Here is a 14,400-nt window from a genome sequence, read left to right as displayed (position 1 = left end):
CACATTGAGAATGGGCAAGATCTTTGCAAGTCTGCCTCTTTTTTAATTAGTAAGTAATAGAAAGTAAACAAATGTTGTTTTTTTTTAATCTTGTAAATAGTCACTCATTTTAATTAAATGCATGAAATATATTCCTAGAAGAGTGGCATGTTTTTGGCTATGACGTACCAATGTTTATTTTACCAACACCCAAAAATGCTTTGAACCTGAGAACACTTAATTGTTGAACAGGCATCGGTGACATTTTTGACATTTGATCAACAATCAGGAGTTGTAATGCACAAACTACTGCTTTAAAAATAGCAAGTACATAAGAAATAGAAAGAGAGGTGCATGCGAATACACCAATCATTTTAAATGGAATCTTACGCATATCTTGGGGCCAGATTCAACAAGTTCCACTGATGGGGCATTTTCGTTACAAGAGATTATTGAAACGTAAAATAAATCAAGAAAAAAAAAAACCAATATACACAAGCATGTACATAAGTGGTACGCATGCAAATTTGCGTACCCTACCTACTTTTATGACAACTGAGCCTGAGCTAAGCGAATGTTTTTTTTTTTCTTTCTGAAATTTGACTCCAAGATGTGCCGTGGCTTGAAGCACACTTAAATGTGGTGCAAGATTCATCGCTCATTTCCCGAGCAAGCGGACAAAACCAGTGCGTTTGATACAAGGGTGACCATTTTCAGTCGTTCTTTATGTGAAAAGAGCACATGAATGTAGTGGACCTTGTAGCTAACAAACAAGCTAATCGAGAAGCAATAGCTAACTGCCCACTTGCTGGGTGGCGAGACAAATTGCAGGAATAATGCAGAATGTGAAATTTGTAGAATCCACATACTGCAGCCAGGTGAAACGAACGGAATTTTGTGTTGCTTTCTGTCACGCATTGCTCCATACGCATCATCCAACGCTCATTTGCGCCACATTGCGTGAATTACATTGAACCCAATTTAAAACATGCTGGGTGTTGTTTAGTTTTTTTTGCATTTTACACATTCGGTGTGAACACCAAGTAAAATGTATTAAAATAATAGAATGAAATTACATGTAGCCGCCATCATCTTCTTCATATCTCAACCACCAATATAACAGTCCATTTTGGTATAAAAGTTCACTTAGCTTCCACGTGTCAACTTTTGTTCCTCTTCGTGATTTTCTGAAGCATTTCGTTCATGCTTTTCACTTTCTGCCTCATTATTACCTGATTGTGTATACTTGACTTATCACTGATACTAACAAAATTGACGAGCTGATGTTCTTTTGAGCCTAAAGATAGCACTTTTATTTTCTATAACGAGATTCTGCAGACGAAATCTAATGACAATGAGAGCTCAGGTAAAGACGAGAAAACGTGACCTGTGAGATCAACGCAAACATGGTGGACAAAGTTGTAAAAAATGTTCGTAAGTGGTCAAGTTTTGCTGAATAAAAGAGTAAATAGACAAGGATTAAAGTAGTAAAAAATGTTTGTAAGCGGTCAAGTTTTGCTGAATAAAAGAGTAAATAGACAAGGATTAATATTTTCATATAGAAATACTACTCCCAAAAACTAGGGGTGAGAATCTTTGTCTCACGATTCGATTCTGATTTTGGGGATTCAATTGGATCAAAAACGATTTCAGCTTCAAGCTATAATGTGAAAAGAATCATTATACAACGTCAATCTGCAAAAAGGAATTTTTTTTTTTTTTTTTTACATTTACTGAGTGATGATTTGTAAGGAACCTTTTTCCCCAAAAAATGTGTACAACCACTACTCTTTGATGCTAGCTATAAATTATACATATTTTAAATTACAAAATAAGATTAAACAAAAAATATAAAAGGTAGAACAAGATAGATTGGCATTTCCGGGAAATTGCAGTAACAAAATATTATACTTTTCTCAAGTGAGTGGCTCAATTGTATGTGCAAAGCATGAAACGTGCCAATTTGTTCATCTCTGAGCATATCGGGAGAATTATTAGTCACAAGATTACTAAAAACAATTCTAACAATAGTAGTTGCATGTATTGGAGGGCTTGTGAGATAACTTCTGTTTTCTTTTAAAATCCCCTCAAAATGCCCTAAAAAATAATTATGATTTCGATTTCCACCAATTTGGAATCATTTAAAACTTTAATCTCCTTGGACATGTTTAACCCTTTAGGCGCCAGTTAAAAAAATATATATTTTGTATCACTTATATCAAAAGGTTGTAGTTTAAAAACGGTTAGTGGTTAAAGGGATACTGCAAAAGATATGTTGTGTAATTTTTCTACTTTGGCGATTAAAGGGTTAAATGTAACATTAAAATGCATTAAGTAGACATTGTTTTAGAAATACAGAACTTCACTATTAACAAAACAACTTAATTCCCATGAGAATAATTGATGATTCGACTGAATTTAAACGTAGTTAGATGACAAGTAATTTTACTTAATTAGATACTTACGTGAACAGAAAAGTACAGATTGGAGGAAAAAAAAAAAAAAAAACTATAAAACAACAGACAATAAAAGCAGTTGAATCAGAGATACGGCATCCTTCAGACATTATAATATTAATATTAATGAGACTTCATGCCCCCCCCCCCCCCCACTTTGCAACCGTTCTTCCCTTGAGTTGATTTGAACATGAAAAAACTAAAAAGCAAAAATTCCAGGAGTTGCGTATCACAGTTTGACCCTGCAGCCACGCAGCAGACACAAACCATGACAGACTCGCTGTTCAAAGGAGGCAGGAACTGCTTTCATCAGGGAATCCTGGTGTTTTTTTCTTTACAGTGTGACACCACCAGCCCATGCCATCTGCCTTTTTCACAAATCAGAATTTCAAGATGCGTCCTACTCATGTGTTGTTTTTCGATGGGCTCCAGAATTGAGGCCCAGCATCACACAGACTTCTGCCGCCATGCCGCTTGCTTACTGCTGTTTACAATCAAGCCCCGCACTGTTCTGCAATGTTAAATATTCACTGTTAAACTGTCAAGCCAGAACTCGTTGGGCGCCCAGCCAGGCATTCACATTCGAATATCTGTGGATTCTCCAAACCAAAAGTATCGCTTCTAAATCCATTCAGCATATTCCCTTCTCCTCCCCCTGCACACCCACTTCCTGGAGCAGCACTTCATTAAAGTCATTCTCCTCTCTTCTTAACTTGCACTTTCTTTATCCTAAACAACAAGCGTGCGCACACACACACAGAAGCAAGTAAATGAACACACACACATGCTCTGTTTTCACCTCTGTTCTACATCTGAGCACATTTCTGCTGCCTCCCCATGCCTGCCTTCAGATGTAAAATATTTTTATTCTGTGCCCCAATACCACACGAGCAAAGGTCTCTCATCCTTGGCTTGGCAGGACTTCTGACAGACAGCCGGCAGCGCCATACAAGCCTAACCCCTGCTGCTGCAGCTTCCTGCTGCTCAGAGGGAGTCAGGCTGCCTGCCTCCCATTGACTGAGGGCCAGGCTGGGCAGGGAGGAGTCCGAGTGGTGGCCACGGGTAGCGAAGACCCCAAAGGAGGGGGGGGGAGGGGGGGGGGGGGGGCTGAGACTGGGCAGAACGGACAAAGCGTTAAAAAAGAAAATGAGCGGACGACTACAGACACCGTGAGGAAGGTTACAAAAGAGCGAGTGGAAGAAAGATCGTGAGGGAAAATTCCCTATCATCTATGCCGAGGCTTATCATGATGAGCAATTTTTCTAATCTGTAACTGGAGCTATCAAATGATAGTAACTAGACCTGTCAATGAAAACATAATCAGCAGCTAATCAATTTTCAAATGAACCAAGATCTCTTTTAATAACAGTCATGTAGAAACATTTTTAAAGCACTTTCACGTCATTAATTTGTCAGGGTTTGTTCAAGGTCACAATTCAGGCCAGTCTGCCCCAGCGCAGGTGTGGCTCATAATGTAGTTTAATCATCACCGGTGTGTCAGTGCATTCATTAAAACGAGTTGTTAGTGTATGCGCTTTGAGCACCAAAGTTGGGTACAAAAGCGCTATATAACTGCAAAGTCCATTTACCATCCATTTACCAATTCTTCAAGACAGTCCGATTCAGTGGGATAGGAGCTTTAAGAACAATTGCGACCTTGAACAAAACCGGACAAGATCAAAATAGCACCTACCTTTGCCGACACTCACCAATATTACTCCCCATTGTGAGAACAGTTTAAAATTGTCAGTCCGAAGCCCCTGATTTCAGCAAGTATTCATTGATTTTTGTAATCATTCATGATAAAATTATCTCTACTGTTGATCTACTTGAGGATGAGGAATGAAGAAGTGGTATAGTTTGAAAATGACCACCTGGAGAACATGTGGATTGACATTTTTTTTTTTTTTTTTTGCATCATAAACAACAAACCACCGGAAGAGATTCCCTGTGTACATATGATTTTCATATGTATGGGATTAATGGTTAATGGACTTTCACTTATACAACGCTTTTCTGCCTTGGGTACTCAAAGCGCTTTACACGAACTAGTCATTTACCTACTACGTACTGATGACGCAGCATCAGGAGCAACTGTAGGTTCAGTGTCTTGCTCAAGGACACTTTGACATAATCTTGATGGTTAGGGGATCGAACACAAAGCCACTCTACCACCGAACCATGCCGCCATGTGATCAATAACCAAATTTTCAGTCACCAACAGCAGACGCCCTAGTTCATAAAATGTGTATTACTTTTTTTTTTTTAAGAAAAAACTCGACCTCTAACTAAGGATCATAAAGCTCTGATGATGACGATTATGACAGCCTTCTTCTATATTCATACCCCCAGGCCACAAGGCCTCAGGCCAAAATGAAAAGCTGCTGTGGCTCACAGTACAACCACAATAAAACAGGGGCGAGGGGTGATTTGTCCCCATGCACCAAGCTGACAGGATGAACAAAGAAAAACTGAAATAATACAGAATTCTAATTGTCAAACAGGCATGGACAAGAAATTCTCAAAATCCTTCAAAAGTTCTGTGCAATATTCGAAGCTTACTATGTCCAAACAGTATGAGTTTATACTCATCCAGCACCTGTGCAAACCCTGGCAAAAACCCTCCAAAAAAAGATAAAGGGTATTACCATAGAACACTCAAACAATGGGAAATACTATATATATGTAGAGAATTTCTAATCATGGGCGAAGTGAGATTTATTTAGATAATCAATTCAGCATAATGTCAAACAAAACCAAAAGTTTCATTATGCAGCAACATTGATGAATGCTGCTATGCTTCCTGGCAAGTGCAGTTGAGAAACACAAAAAAATTGAATATACTGACAACTTGGTAAAGACAACTTAAAAAACATTGACCAGTTATAAGTAAAAACAAACAAAAAAAATAGCAACAGGGCTTGATCTTTGGTTTCAAGATTAATAAAAAAATAATGATCTCAGTAATTTCATATTAAATCTATTGAAAGGGATAACGAAAGGCAGAGAAAAACGAAAGGGAATGTTGCCAGCTCCTCACAGCACAGAGGGAGGGGATAAAGCAGCCTGTCAAAATAAGATACTTTCATACTAATTTACAGCTTTGTGCTCTAAATCCCACGTGAAACATTAAGGCTCGTTTGCGGTGAGGCTGAAACAAACGCCCATAGCACTCTAACACAAGAAACTCCCTCTCTCCCTCTGTCTCAATCTGTTCATGAGTGCAAATTCATACTGCTTTCGTCTCATCTCTCATGACAAATGCATACTGTCATTGTCACTGATGTGGTGTTTACAGTGGCACCTAGCATCTTGTAATCATTCGGTGAAAGTGGATTTGTATCCTCAGGGGATTGGTATTTTTGCTTGTGGATAATCAAAAGTGATAAAGGGACAGGGGACAATTGGAGAGTGATCTAAAATAAAAATGTGACAATGCTGCACAAGAGCAGTTGTCCCACTGTAGTTCAGATGATGCCAACACGTCTTTGGCAGTACATAATACAGTAGCCTTTTCCTCAGGTTCTATTGACCGTGAGCAAAATTGAAATTATGGCCATGATGCAAGAGCGCGCGAGATAGAGAGGAATCTTGGTTGTGTGTAAATGCATGAGTGCGTGGAGGAAATAATCACCATAAATTGACAGAATCCAAATTGTACGATTAATTGATACACTTTACCCACAGTACCCAATTTACAGTGGTACCGAAGCCGATAAACCAAGAAAAGGAATTGTTGCAGCAGAGGAGGACTAACATGTGATACACAACGAGAGCTCCGCTCTGCAGGCAGACGACATGGGAGGGAAAAAAAACAAAAATACCAGTTTTGGACGGTTTTAAATAACAATGACTTCTAAAACCGCGATATATTGCCAATCTGGTTATCATCCCATGCTTATTTCAGAGTGAACTAAATAGTAGTTAGTGTTTGTTGACCTTGAATGGTAATCATGAGCACGCTAATGCTAACGTTTGGCCCAGCAAATTCTGTTGGCGTCTAATAATTCATATACGTAGAAGACAATATTTAGTCATTACATCCACTCACTTCTACCTTATTAAATCCAACAAAAGTATTTTTTTTTAATGAAATACAATAAAAAAAATTTGGATGGGTGTGTGGGCAGTTGATTGCTTGATTGTTCAATTGAATAATCAATAGGATAACGGATGATTAAAATATGCTATAGTGAGTCCCTATTAGTGAACGCCCTGATAACAGTACTAAGACGGCAATATAAAATAATAACTGAAATTTATGTAAAAATCAGACAACCTACTTTCCTTTTTTGCAGCAAGTAAAAAAGTTCTGCCTACTGTATACTGTATGCACTACATAAACTGTAAATGCCATCCTCAATTATATACCATGGGTTTAACAATGGCAGGCCTATAATACGTTGAATAGCTTGATGGTAAAGAACTTCAAAAAATGAATGGTTTGAAAAAAAACTGTGTTCAAGAAATTGCGTGGTCATGACCTAAAATGACCCAGCAGCACTAAAACTATTTCATTAACTTCAAACAAGGTCCAAGGTCAGTAATTGTTGTGCTTGAATGTAGTGTTTTCCCCGCAGAGTATCACTGAGCCCAGCGAGAGAAAGCATTGGGTCCACAGTGATGTTAAAATGTTCACAAGACACAAGGGGCTGCAAGGCATCGTCTGATTTGAATGCTTGGAACATCCATGACCCTACATACTGGAAGTACAAAAAGAAAGATGCCGTTTCAAGGGAGTTTAAGTAGCTGCTTGAATACCACTCTCATTGCCAAAGACCTTACTCTAAACTTTAACCAAACAGAGCTGGAAAAGGAAGGCCTGTTTTAAATTGTTCTGGGAAAGGCAGCAACCACATATTCAAATGTTTCATTTGAAACTTAAAAATTTGCAAAGTTGGAACGCCAAGGAGGCATAAGGCTTGCGGTGGTCCTTTGCCAGCATCAGTTCTGTGAAATGCCTGGCCATGGTCTTTGACATCATCCAAGAGACGGTGTTAAATGTAGCTCAAAATGTCCTAAGGACACATCTTCAAATATGCTTTGTGAAGGAAAAAAAAGTAAGCATTGTGTGTGTGTGTGTGTGTGTGTGTGTGTTTTTTTTTTACAGAAAAAAACCCAAAGGCAAAAACTGAGTTAAAGTGGGCAGATGACAAATGTCTCCTCTGATCCTCAATACAGTAGAGGGGCTCCAGGGCTAAAGTGGGAACTTCTGAGTGAATTGGTGAATTCCATTGCACTAGATCACTGCTCTGCGTCCAGAATGTAGATTTCTCCACACCAGTGAGTGGAAATTTTGGTCTAACACACAACAGTAAAACATACTATTTGGCAGAGCTGACAGTAGAACTGTATGGTTTTGTCAAATACAGAATAGTGAGGATTAAAAAAAAAAATAGTGAGGAAAAAAATAACACTGAACTTGTCCTTATGCTAGTAAGAATCCAAAAATTGAATAATTTCTAGGTGCAATTTTGAAGCTGTATAAAGGAAAAATAATTCTACACTGTTGCCCCCACCTTTAAGTATGCTTAACCTTAATGATATTCTTTCATAACAATTTTGTCCTAGCTAAACCTCAAAAAGACAGACTTACACAAACGTTTGGCAGACATTGCCGTTCTTCCGGTTCATGACAACACTCCTTGACATTCAACTTCACTAAGCCAGCCAATGTTCATGATGGCAGTGGGAGACTCAAAACTTGCATGGAGCCTATGACGATAATCAAATGTGGCAACAGAGAAGTGAGTAATTATTAGGTCAACAAGGTATGTCAGTTCCCACTCACCATAAGATGAATCATCCCCCTCTAGCATTGCCAAATTTGATGGTATATATGTTGAAATATTTAGTGAAGTTCGAAAACATGAATACAATTTTCAAGCATTTGACCTAATACTTGAACAAAACAATTATAATTACCAGTATTATCTATAGGATAATCGATTCTTTAAAAAATGTTTTTAAATTGCTCTAAGACTAGCACAATTCAGATGGCAGGGAGTCCACACATTACATTGCCAAATGTATGGGGGTGAGTTACCAAGTCGGGTTCGAAAGCATTGTGCCCTGTGCGGCCAGGGTTCCCACTAAAGCCATGTGTCAAACCACACATGCATGGACATATTGGGACAGAGCAACACAAGCATTGTTGAAGAAAATACACACAGAAAAAAAACATTCAAACACAATAAACACTTCTGTTATAGCATTAAGTGATATTGATGTAGCTGGGCAATATATGGGAGGGGGGAATCTTTTACGACATAGTTTGTTTTGTTTTTTTTATCGGATAAGATATTTTCACTTATTTTGCTAAAAAAAAAAAAATGTACACCACACCATGAGTGCTGAACTTTTCCCACTTTAAAGTAATAGATATGGTAGCATATGGTAGATATGGTTTAAAGTGGTGGCTATACTGTATATCAAATATAGGAGTGTGTGTGTGTGTGTGTGTGTGTGTGTGTGTGTGTGTGTGGGGGGGGGGGGGGGGGGGGGGGGGGGGTCAACCAAGTCGGGTAAATCCATTTTAAAAACAGGTCGACTAAACTTATCTGCCACAAAGATCCGCCAGAATTATGTTTGCTTTCAAGTTTATTATTGAAACATAGTCTGTAACTGACTTCAGGGACATTATTGCCTGTGTAACGTAAAGTACATATAACGATATGTTTGTGTGAACTAAATGGTAATGAGTTTTCGTTGACCTTAAATGGTAATTGCTGACATGCGAATCGTGATTGCTAGCAGGTAGGGATCCGCAAATTTTGATATATGAAAAAAAGGGGGGTTTATATTCACTCACAAAAACAAACAATAATGAGTATTTACAGTATATCCATTCACTTCAACTCACATTCAACCCTGGTAGATTATAAAAAAAAAAAAAAAAAGTTTAGTGGGAGGAGGGGGGTGATTACTCTGGAATTATTGGTTGAATAATTGGTTTTAAAAAGATTTGATGGCGAAATAAAATGCTATAAAAAAAAATCTCATGCAAATAGAAGAGGCATAGCAGCCTACATAGTTTCGTACGAATTGTGAAATATCTAAATAAACCGCAAAAACTATAATGTAGCCTAAATAGTTTCAAATGAATTGTAGATAATCTGAAAAAGAGGCAAAAAAATCAAATGTTACAAAAAGAAACATATGCTCCACTTTAATGGGTTTCAGCTAGAATTTAGTGAAATGTGTACTTGATCAACCAAGCAGGAGTGTGGATTTTTTTTTTGATTAGTCGATTGAGGTTGCGTGTGAAGGAATGAGCATTGTTTATGGATTTGGGTTTTTTTTTGTTTGTTTGTTTGTTTCACTGTCCCATTCGATAAATGGCTGAAGGGTACCATCTGTACCCATTGCTCCATTTTTTTTCAGCTTGCTTGTAATTCAAATTATGGTTCACAATGCAACGCAGAAATCAACCAAGCAACAACTCGTAACTCTGAAACATACAATAGGGTACTTGTAATTCAAAGTACAAACTGTACATGCCATAAATGATCATTTCTGCATAAATACCCCACTTCCAGAACTGAATTTGCACGCTATCTTTGTGGCCAGCCAATGCCAATCTGCACACCATCTGCACAACATCCGTCTCCTTGTGCCAGTCATCGGTTTGTCAACCACAATCAAAGTTAGATCGCTGACAAAGAGGGAGTTTGCAAAACCCGGACTCAGCTTCATCCACAATACGCACCAAAAACAGCCACCTGAAGTTTAAGTGAACTTTATGAAGAAAACATGTGAAAATTGTATCAAAATCGATGGCAGACACAGCATGTTGAAATATCTAGTGCTGTTGCAGCCACAAAATAAACACGATTCAAATAAAACTGGCCTATGCACAAAAAGTAAAGGTGAGTGACTGAATTGAGGGAATCTCTAAGGGGCCCGATTTGTGAGGGTTCCCATCGGGTACGTCATTATAAACTGATGCATAGGCATCTTTAACTTTACTTATTGTATTGCTGACTCATCTCACAAAAGCACTTAACATGGATGCAGCAGCTTTGCAGCAGCAATATTTGTCAAAAATAATGTAAAAATGTCTAATTTGTAAAACCACTGAATCCAACATACTTTTAAACACTAGCAGCACAACACTGACAAGTCACACAAGCCTCTTTTGTCCTTTCCCTCTCAATAGACACAGAATGGTTTTATCATGCTGCCAGCAATGCCTGATGACAACATGGCTCAAAGCAAAAAAACCACACGGATTCTGATCTGACCGTCCTTATTCATCTTGCATGGCCACAAAGCGGATATCCAATCTATAACTAACTATTAAATAGGCCACAAATCCAACTTGGTGGGGAAAATGCATTTCTCTGTCCACACAGCCTATGATTGGCCGGCTACCAGCCCAGGATGTACCCCGCCTCTTGTCAGATGGGATAGGTTCCAGCTTACCCTAGTAAAGGCAAGCGTTTGAAAAAAAAAAAAAAAAAAGAGGGGAAAAAAAAGAAAAAAATGGATGGATGGATGAAAGGATGGCTGGATAGATGGACATCCACATGACACTAAACAACCCAAGATCATCAAACAATTCGGTATGTTTAGAGACGTTTTCTTAAAAAACATGATGCATGTTAAAAAAAAAGTTAGTCTTTGTTCTTCAGAAGGCTTTTTAAAGCGAACACATCTGCACTCCAAACATCAGTGCTACTGTATGCTTTTTACACTTGGTGTATCAGCATTGAGCAATTTCAAATTTGTAATCCTGACATGATGTTTCTACCACCCTAACGTAGGTGTAAGCTGTAGCTGTGTAGCCACCACTGAATAACTCTAAAAAGCGGTCACGCAATGAGCCATTCTCTGTTGCGCATTAAGTAGCAGTGCAACCACATTTTGCCGTGTCTCACGTTCGCATTTCTCCTCACCGCTAGAAACAATTAATGATTACTGTAGGTAGTAAAGATGTCTTAGTCTTCAATCACAATTTTGTCATTTTTCAAAAGATCAAACAGGCTGTGTAAGACTCAGTCAACATTCCTCACATTCACATTTCTCCTGACTACTATAAAAAAATTAGCAGATAGGTAGAATAGCTGTCTTAGCGTCATATGACGATTTTGACAATTAGCAAAAGATTCAACATTTCCCAAAGTTTGTGCATGGCAAAGCCCCTTCCAAAAACTTCAGTCAAAGGTCAGACCATTCTTCAAATGCAAATGGTCATATTTACTGTACATAATACTTGATTATGTTTCTGCCAAATATGAAGTCAGTTGGGCAATTTACAAATTTGGGGGGCTTACAGTTCGCCACATCCCTTGTGACATGACAGCTGGAGCCGCCATGATGACTCATAATTTCGATAGATTCAAATGGAAATTTTAATAACTGTACCAGACAAATACCTCCTAACTGTAAAAATATTTGTTCCTTACAATGAATATTAACAATGGATTATTTGTTCACTCATTTGTTCAGTTTATTTCTATGCATGGCACCTAAAATTAAAATTAAAATTATAAAAATGTATGTCAACATCTTTATTGCTATTATTTTTTCCTCACAGGCTATATTCTATAACATTCATATTACTTTATACTAAGGATGGGCAAGTACCGAAACCAAGTATTGGCATCGGGCCTGACCTCATTTCAAGGTATGGATACGCGCCAGGGCACCTTATACTAGTATCGGCTGCTCTCTTGAAGCATAGCTATGCTCGCCAACTAAAAATGACAAATTAAATAGAATAGAAAATTGCCATTAATTTCACAAAATTTGGGGGAAACGCTAATTAAGAACAGGTAGGTCTTTTTTTAAATTACCAAGCATTGTTTTTTGGGGAGCAAATATTGTGCTAGTGGTCGGGGTGAGTGGTAAGGTGATGACTGAAAAGTTGAATACTCACATTGCTGTAGGTCTGAAAAGTGTTTAAATGACTCTACATTTTATAATACACGATTTACACCCCCCCCACACACACACACACACACCAGAAAACAAACTGATGCATTTTCCACTGCTATTCAAGACTCATAACTCAATATTTCTCACAGGAAACACTAATACCACTGGAATCGTCTTTAAAATATCTGTATGGTGATGCTGGTATCATGCAAATAAATTTATGTTCGAAATTACTTACAAGAGTTAGAATTGTACACGAATATACCTTATGTTTTTTGTCATCGTAAGGGTACGATTTGATGGGTTTTGAAATGCGCAGCTCTATAAACACGAGTTTGAATGAGAGCTGGTTGAGACAGGCACGTGATCTACTTCTTGAAGACGTAATAACCACGTAGAAGCTTGTTTCCCCAGGCCAATCATCCATTTACAACTTCATGTGATGAAGTAAAATTAGACACTTTCTAAAAAGAGGCTTAAAACGTGATTAGTGGAAATTAGAGTGCACTGGTGCGTACTTTTACGTTGCATCAATTGAAATATGTTGCAAATTAGCTGCGTTATTGTATTCAACACCGTCAGTGACGTCCGAACAAGTTCGACTGGAGGCTCACTGATCCGCACTAAACTGCCAGTGACATTAGTTGCTTCAAGTCACATGAAGTTGAATGCAGTGAAAGTTAGCCTTGCTGCATACTAGCCTCGGGTAGGCTAAGCTAGCTGACGAACTTCCCTCAAACTTTTTTCACCCTCCAAAATATGAATCTCGCGTATCGTGGCAACACCGGCGAACCTCAAACAAGCACCCCGTCCATTTTTGTCCGGGCCAGAGGGAACAAACATTCGGGAAGCAGCTCTTTCGCCACTCCAGAGTAGTTTTGCTAAGTTCACGCTCAGTTGTGTGAGGACTTACCAGGAAGTGGGACTCTGTTGCTAAGCTATTCCTTCACGCGCAGACACTCCGCTGATTGTTACGGCGCTCGTCTCTTTTTGGACTTTCCCTTTCCTGTCCAAGGGCACGAGGGCTAGGGGGGACGGGAAAAGTCGCCTGGCTCGTCCTCTATCTGCTTTGCCGAAACGCTGAAAACTTTTTTTTCTTTTTTTTAGGGGGACGGGAGAGAAAGTCCTGCCTTGTGTTGCCTCTGTCGCTGCTGTCAATGCGGCTGTGTGCGAGTTGTGAAAGGCAGGCGAAGCAGTCCGTCCACTAGGCCCCCCGGCAGCCGCCACACTCCTGACCCGCGTGCCACTAATGTAAACAAGGCAGAATTCCCGGAGAGCTGTCAAATACCGCGAGACTCCGCTCATGCGCTCCAAGCCTCCCACATCGGTTTTGTCATATTGTTTATTTCAAATGATCGCTTCCTTGACCTTGGGGTGCTGTTTTTTTTTTTTTTTTATATAGCTTTTTAGACAGTTAACAAGAAGTCCATTCACCTTTTTAAAATAAACTTTCACGAAATGAAAGACATAGCCATGGGCGTTTCTAGCCCATTTTTAGCGTGCCCAAGCAACTCTAAATGGAATTTTTACTTTCTCTAGAGCTGCTTATCCTAACAAGTGTAGCAGGCTTACTGGTGCCTATCCCAGCTGACCGGGCAGTAGGCATGGGACACCCTGGACTGGTTGCCAGCATATTGCATGGCACACAATGACGAACAAGCATTCACGCACCCAATCAAACCTAAGAACAATTCAGTATGTCCAATGCACCTGCCATGCATGTTTTTGGAATGTGGGAGGAAGCCCGAAAGAACCCACAATGGTTCAGAGAGAACATGCAAACTCCACACAGGAAGGCCGGAGCCAGTTGGATTTAAACTCAGGCCCTCCAACGGTGAGGCGGATGTGCTAACCACCCTACATTGAATCTAATCCCTCAAAAATATGTGGGGGTGCTTTTCTATGCAGACGTCTCCATCACTTGGCCTTACCAAAGTTGTCATTCCCATCCGATTGTCAAGAAAATTGACTCTTTCATTTTTAACTTATTGTACGCAAGAGAAAACTAGAACAACCACATCAGACTGGTAGCATTTTATCTTTGTCAAAATTCCTATATGAATAAGCCATTTGATCAACTCAGCTT

General features: G+C 39.1%; 1 protein-coding gene across 1 annotated transcript in view; it reads right to left on the bottom strand.

The window, feature by feature from the left end:
* nek7 (NIMA-related kinase 7) overlaps positions 1 to 13,555 on the bottom strand; it is a 66,472-nt gene extending 52,917 nt beyond the window's left edge. Inside the window, exon 1 of the mRNA XM_088426348.1 lies at positions 13,228 to 13,555. The gene's annotated coding sequence lies outside the window, so the exon portion shown is untranslated. The remainder of the gene's footprint in view (positions 1 to 13,227) is intronic.
* Positions 13,556 to 14,400: the final 845 nt, after the last annotated feature.

The sequence above is a fragment of the Hippichthys cyanospilos genome, chromosome 10, assembly GCF_059441005.1.
Source record: "Hippichthys cyanospilos isolate Australia breed blue-spotted pipefish chromosome 10, RoL_Hcya_1.0, whole genome shotgun sequence".
Taxonomy (NCBI): Eukaryota; Metazoa; Chordata; class Actinopteri; order Syngnathiformes; family Syngnathidae; genus Hippichthys; species Hippichthys cyanospilos.
Note: the sequence above shows the minus strand (reverse complement) of the source record. Positions and strands in the feature narration are given on the sequence as shown.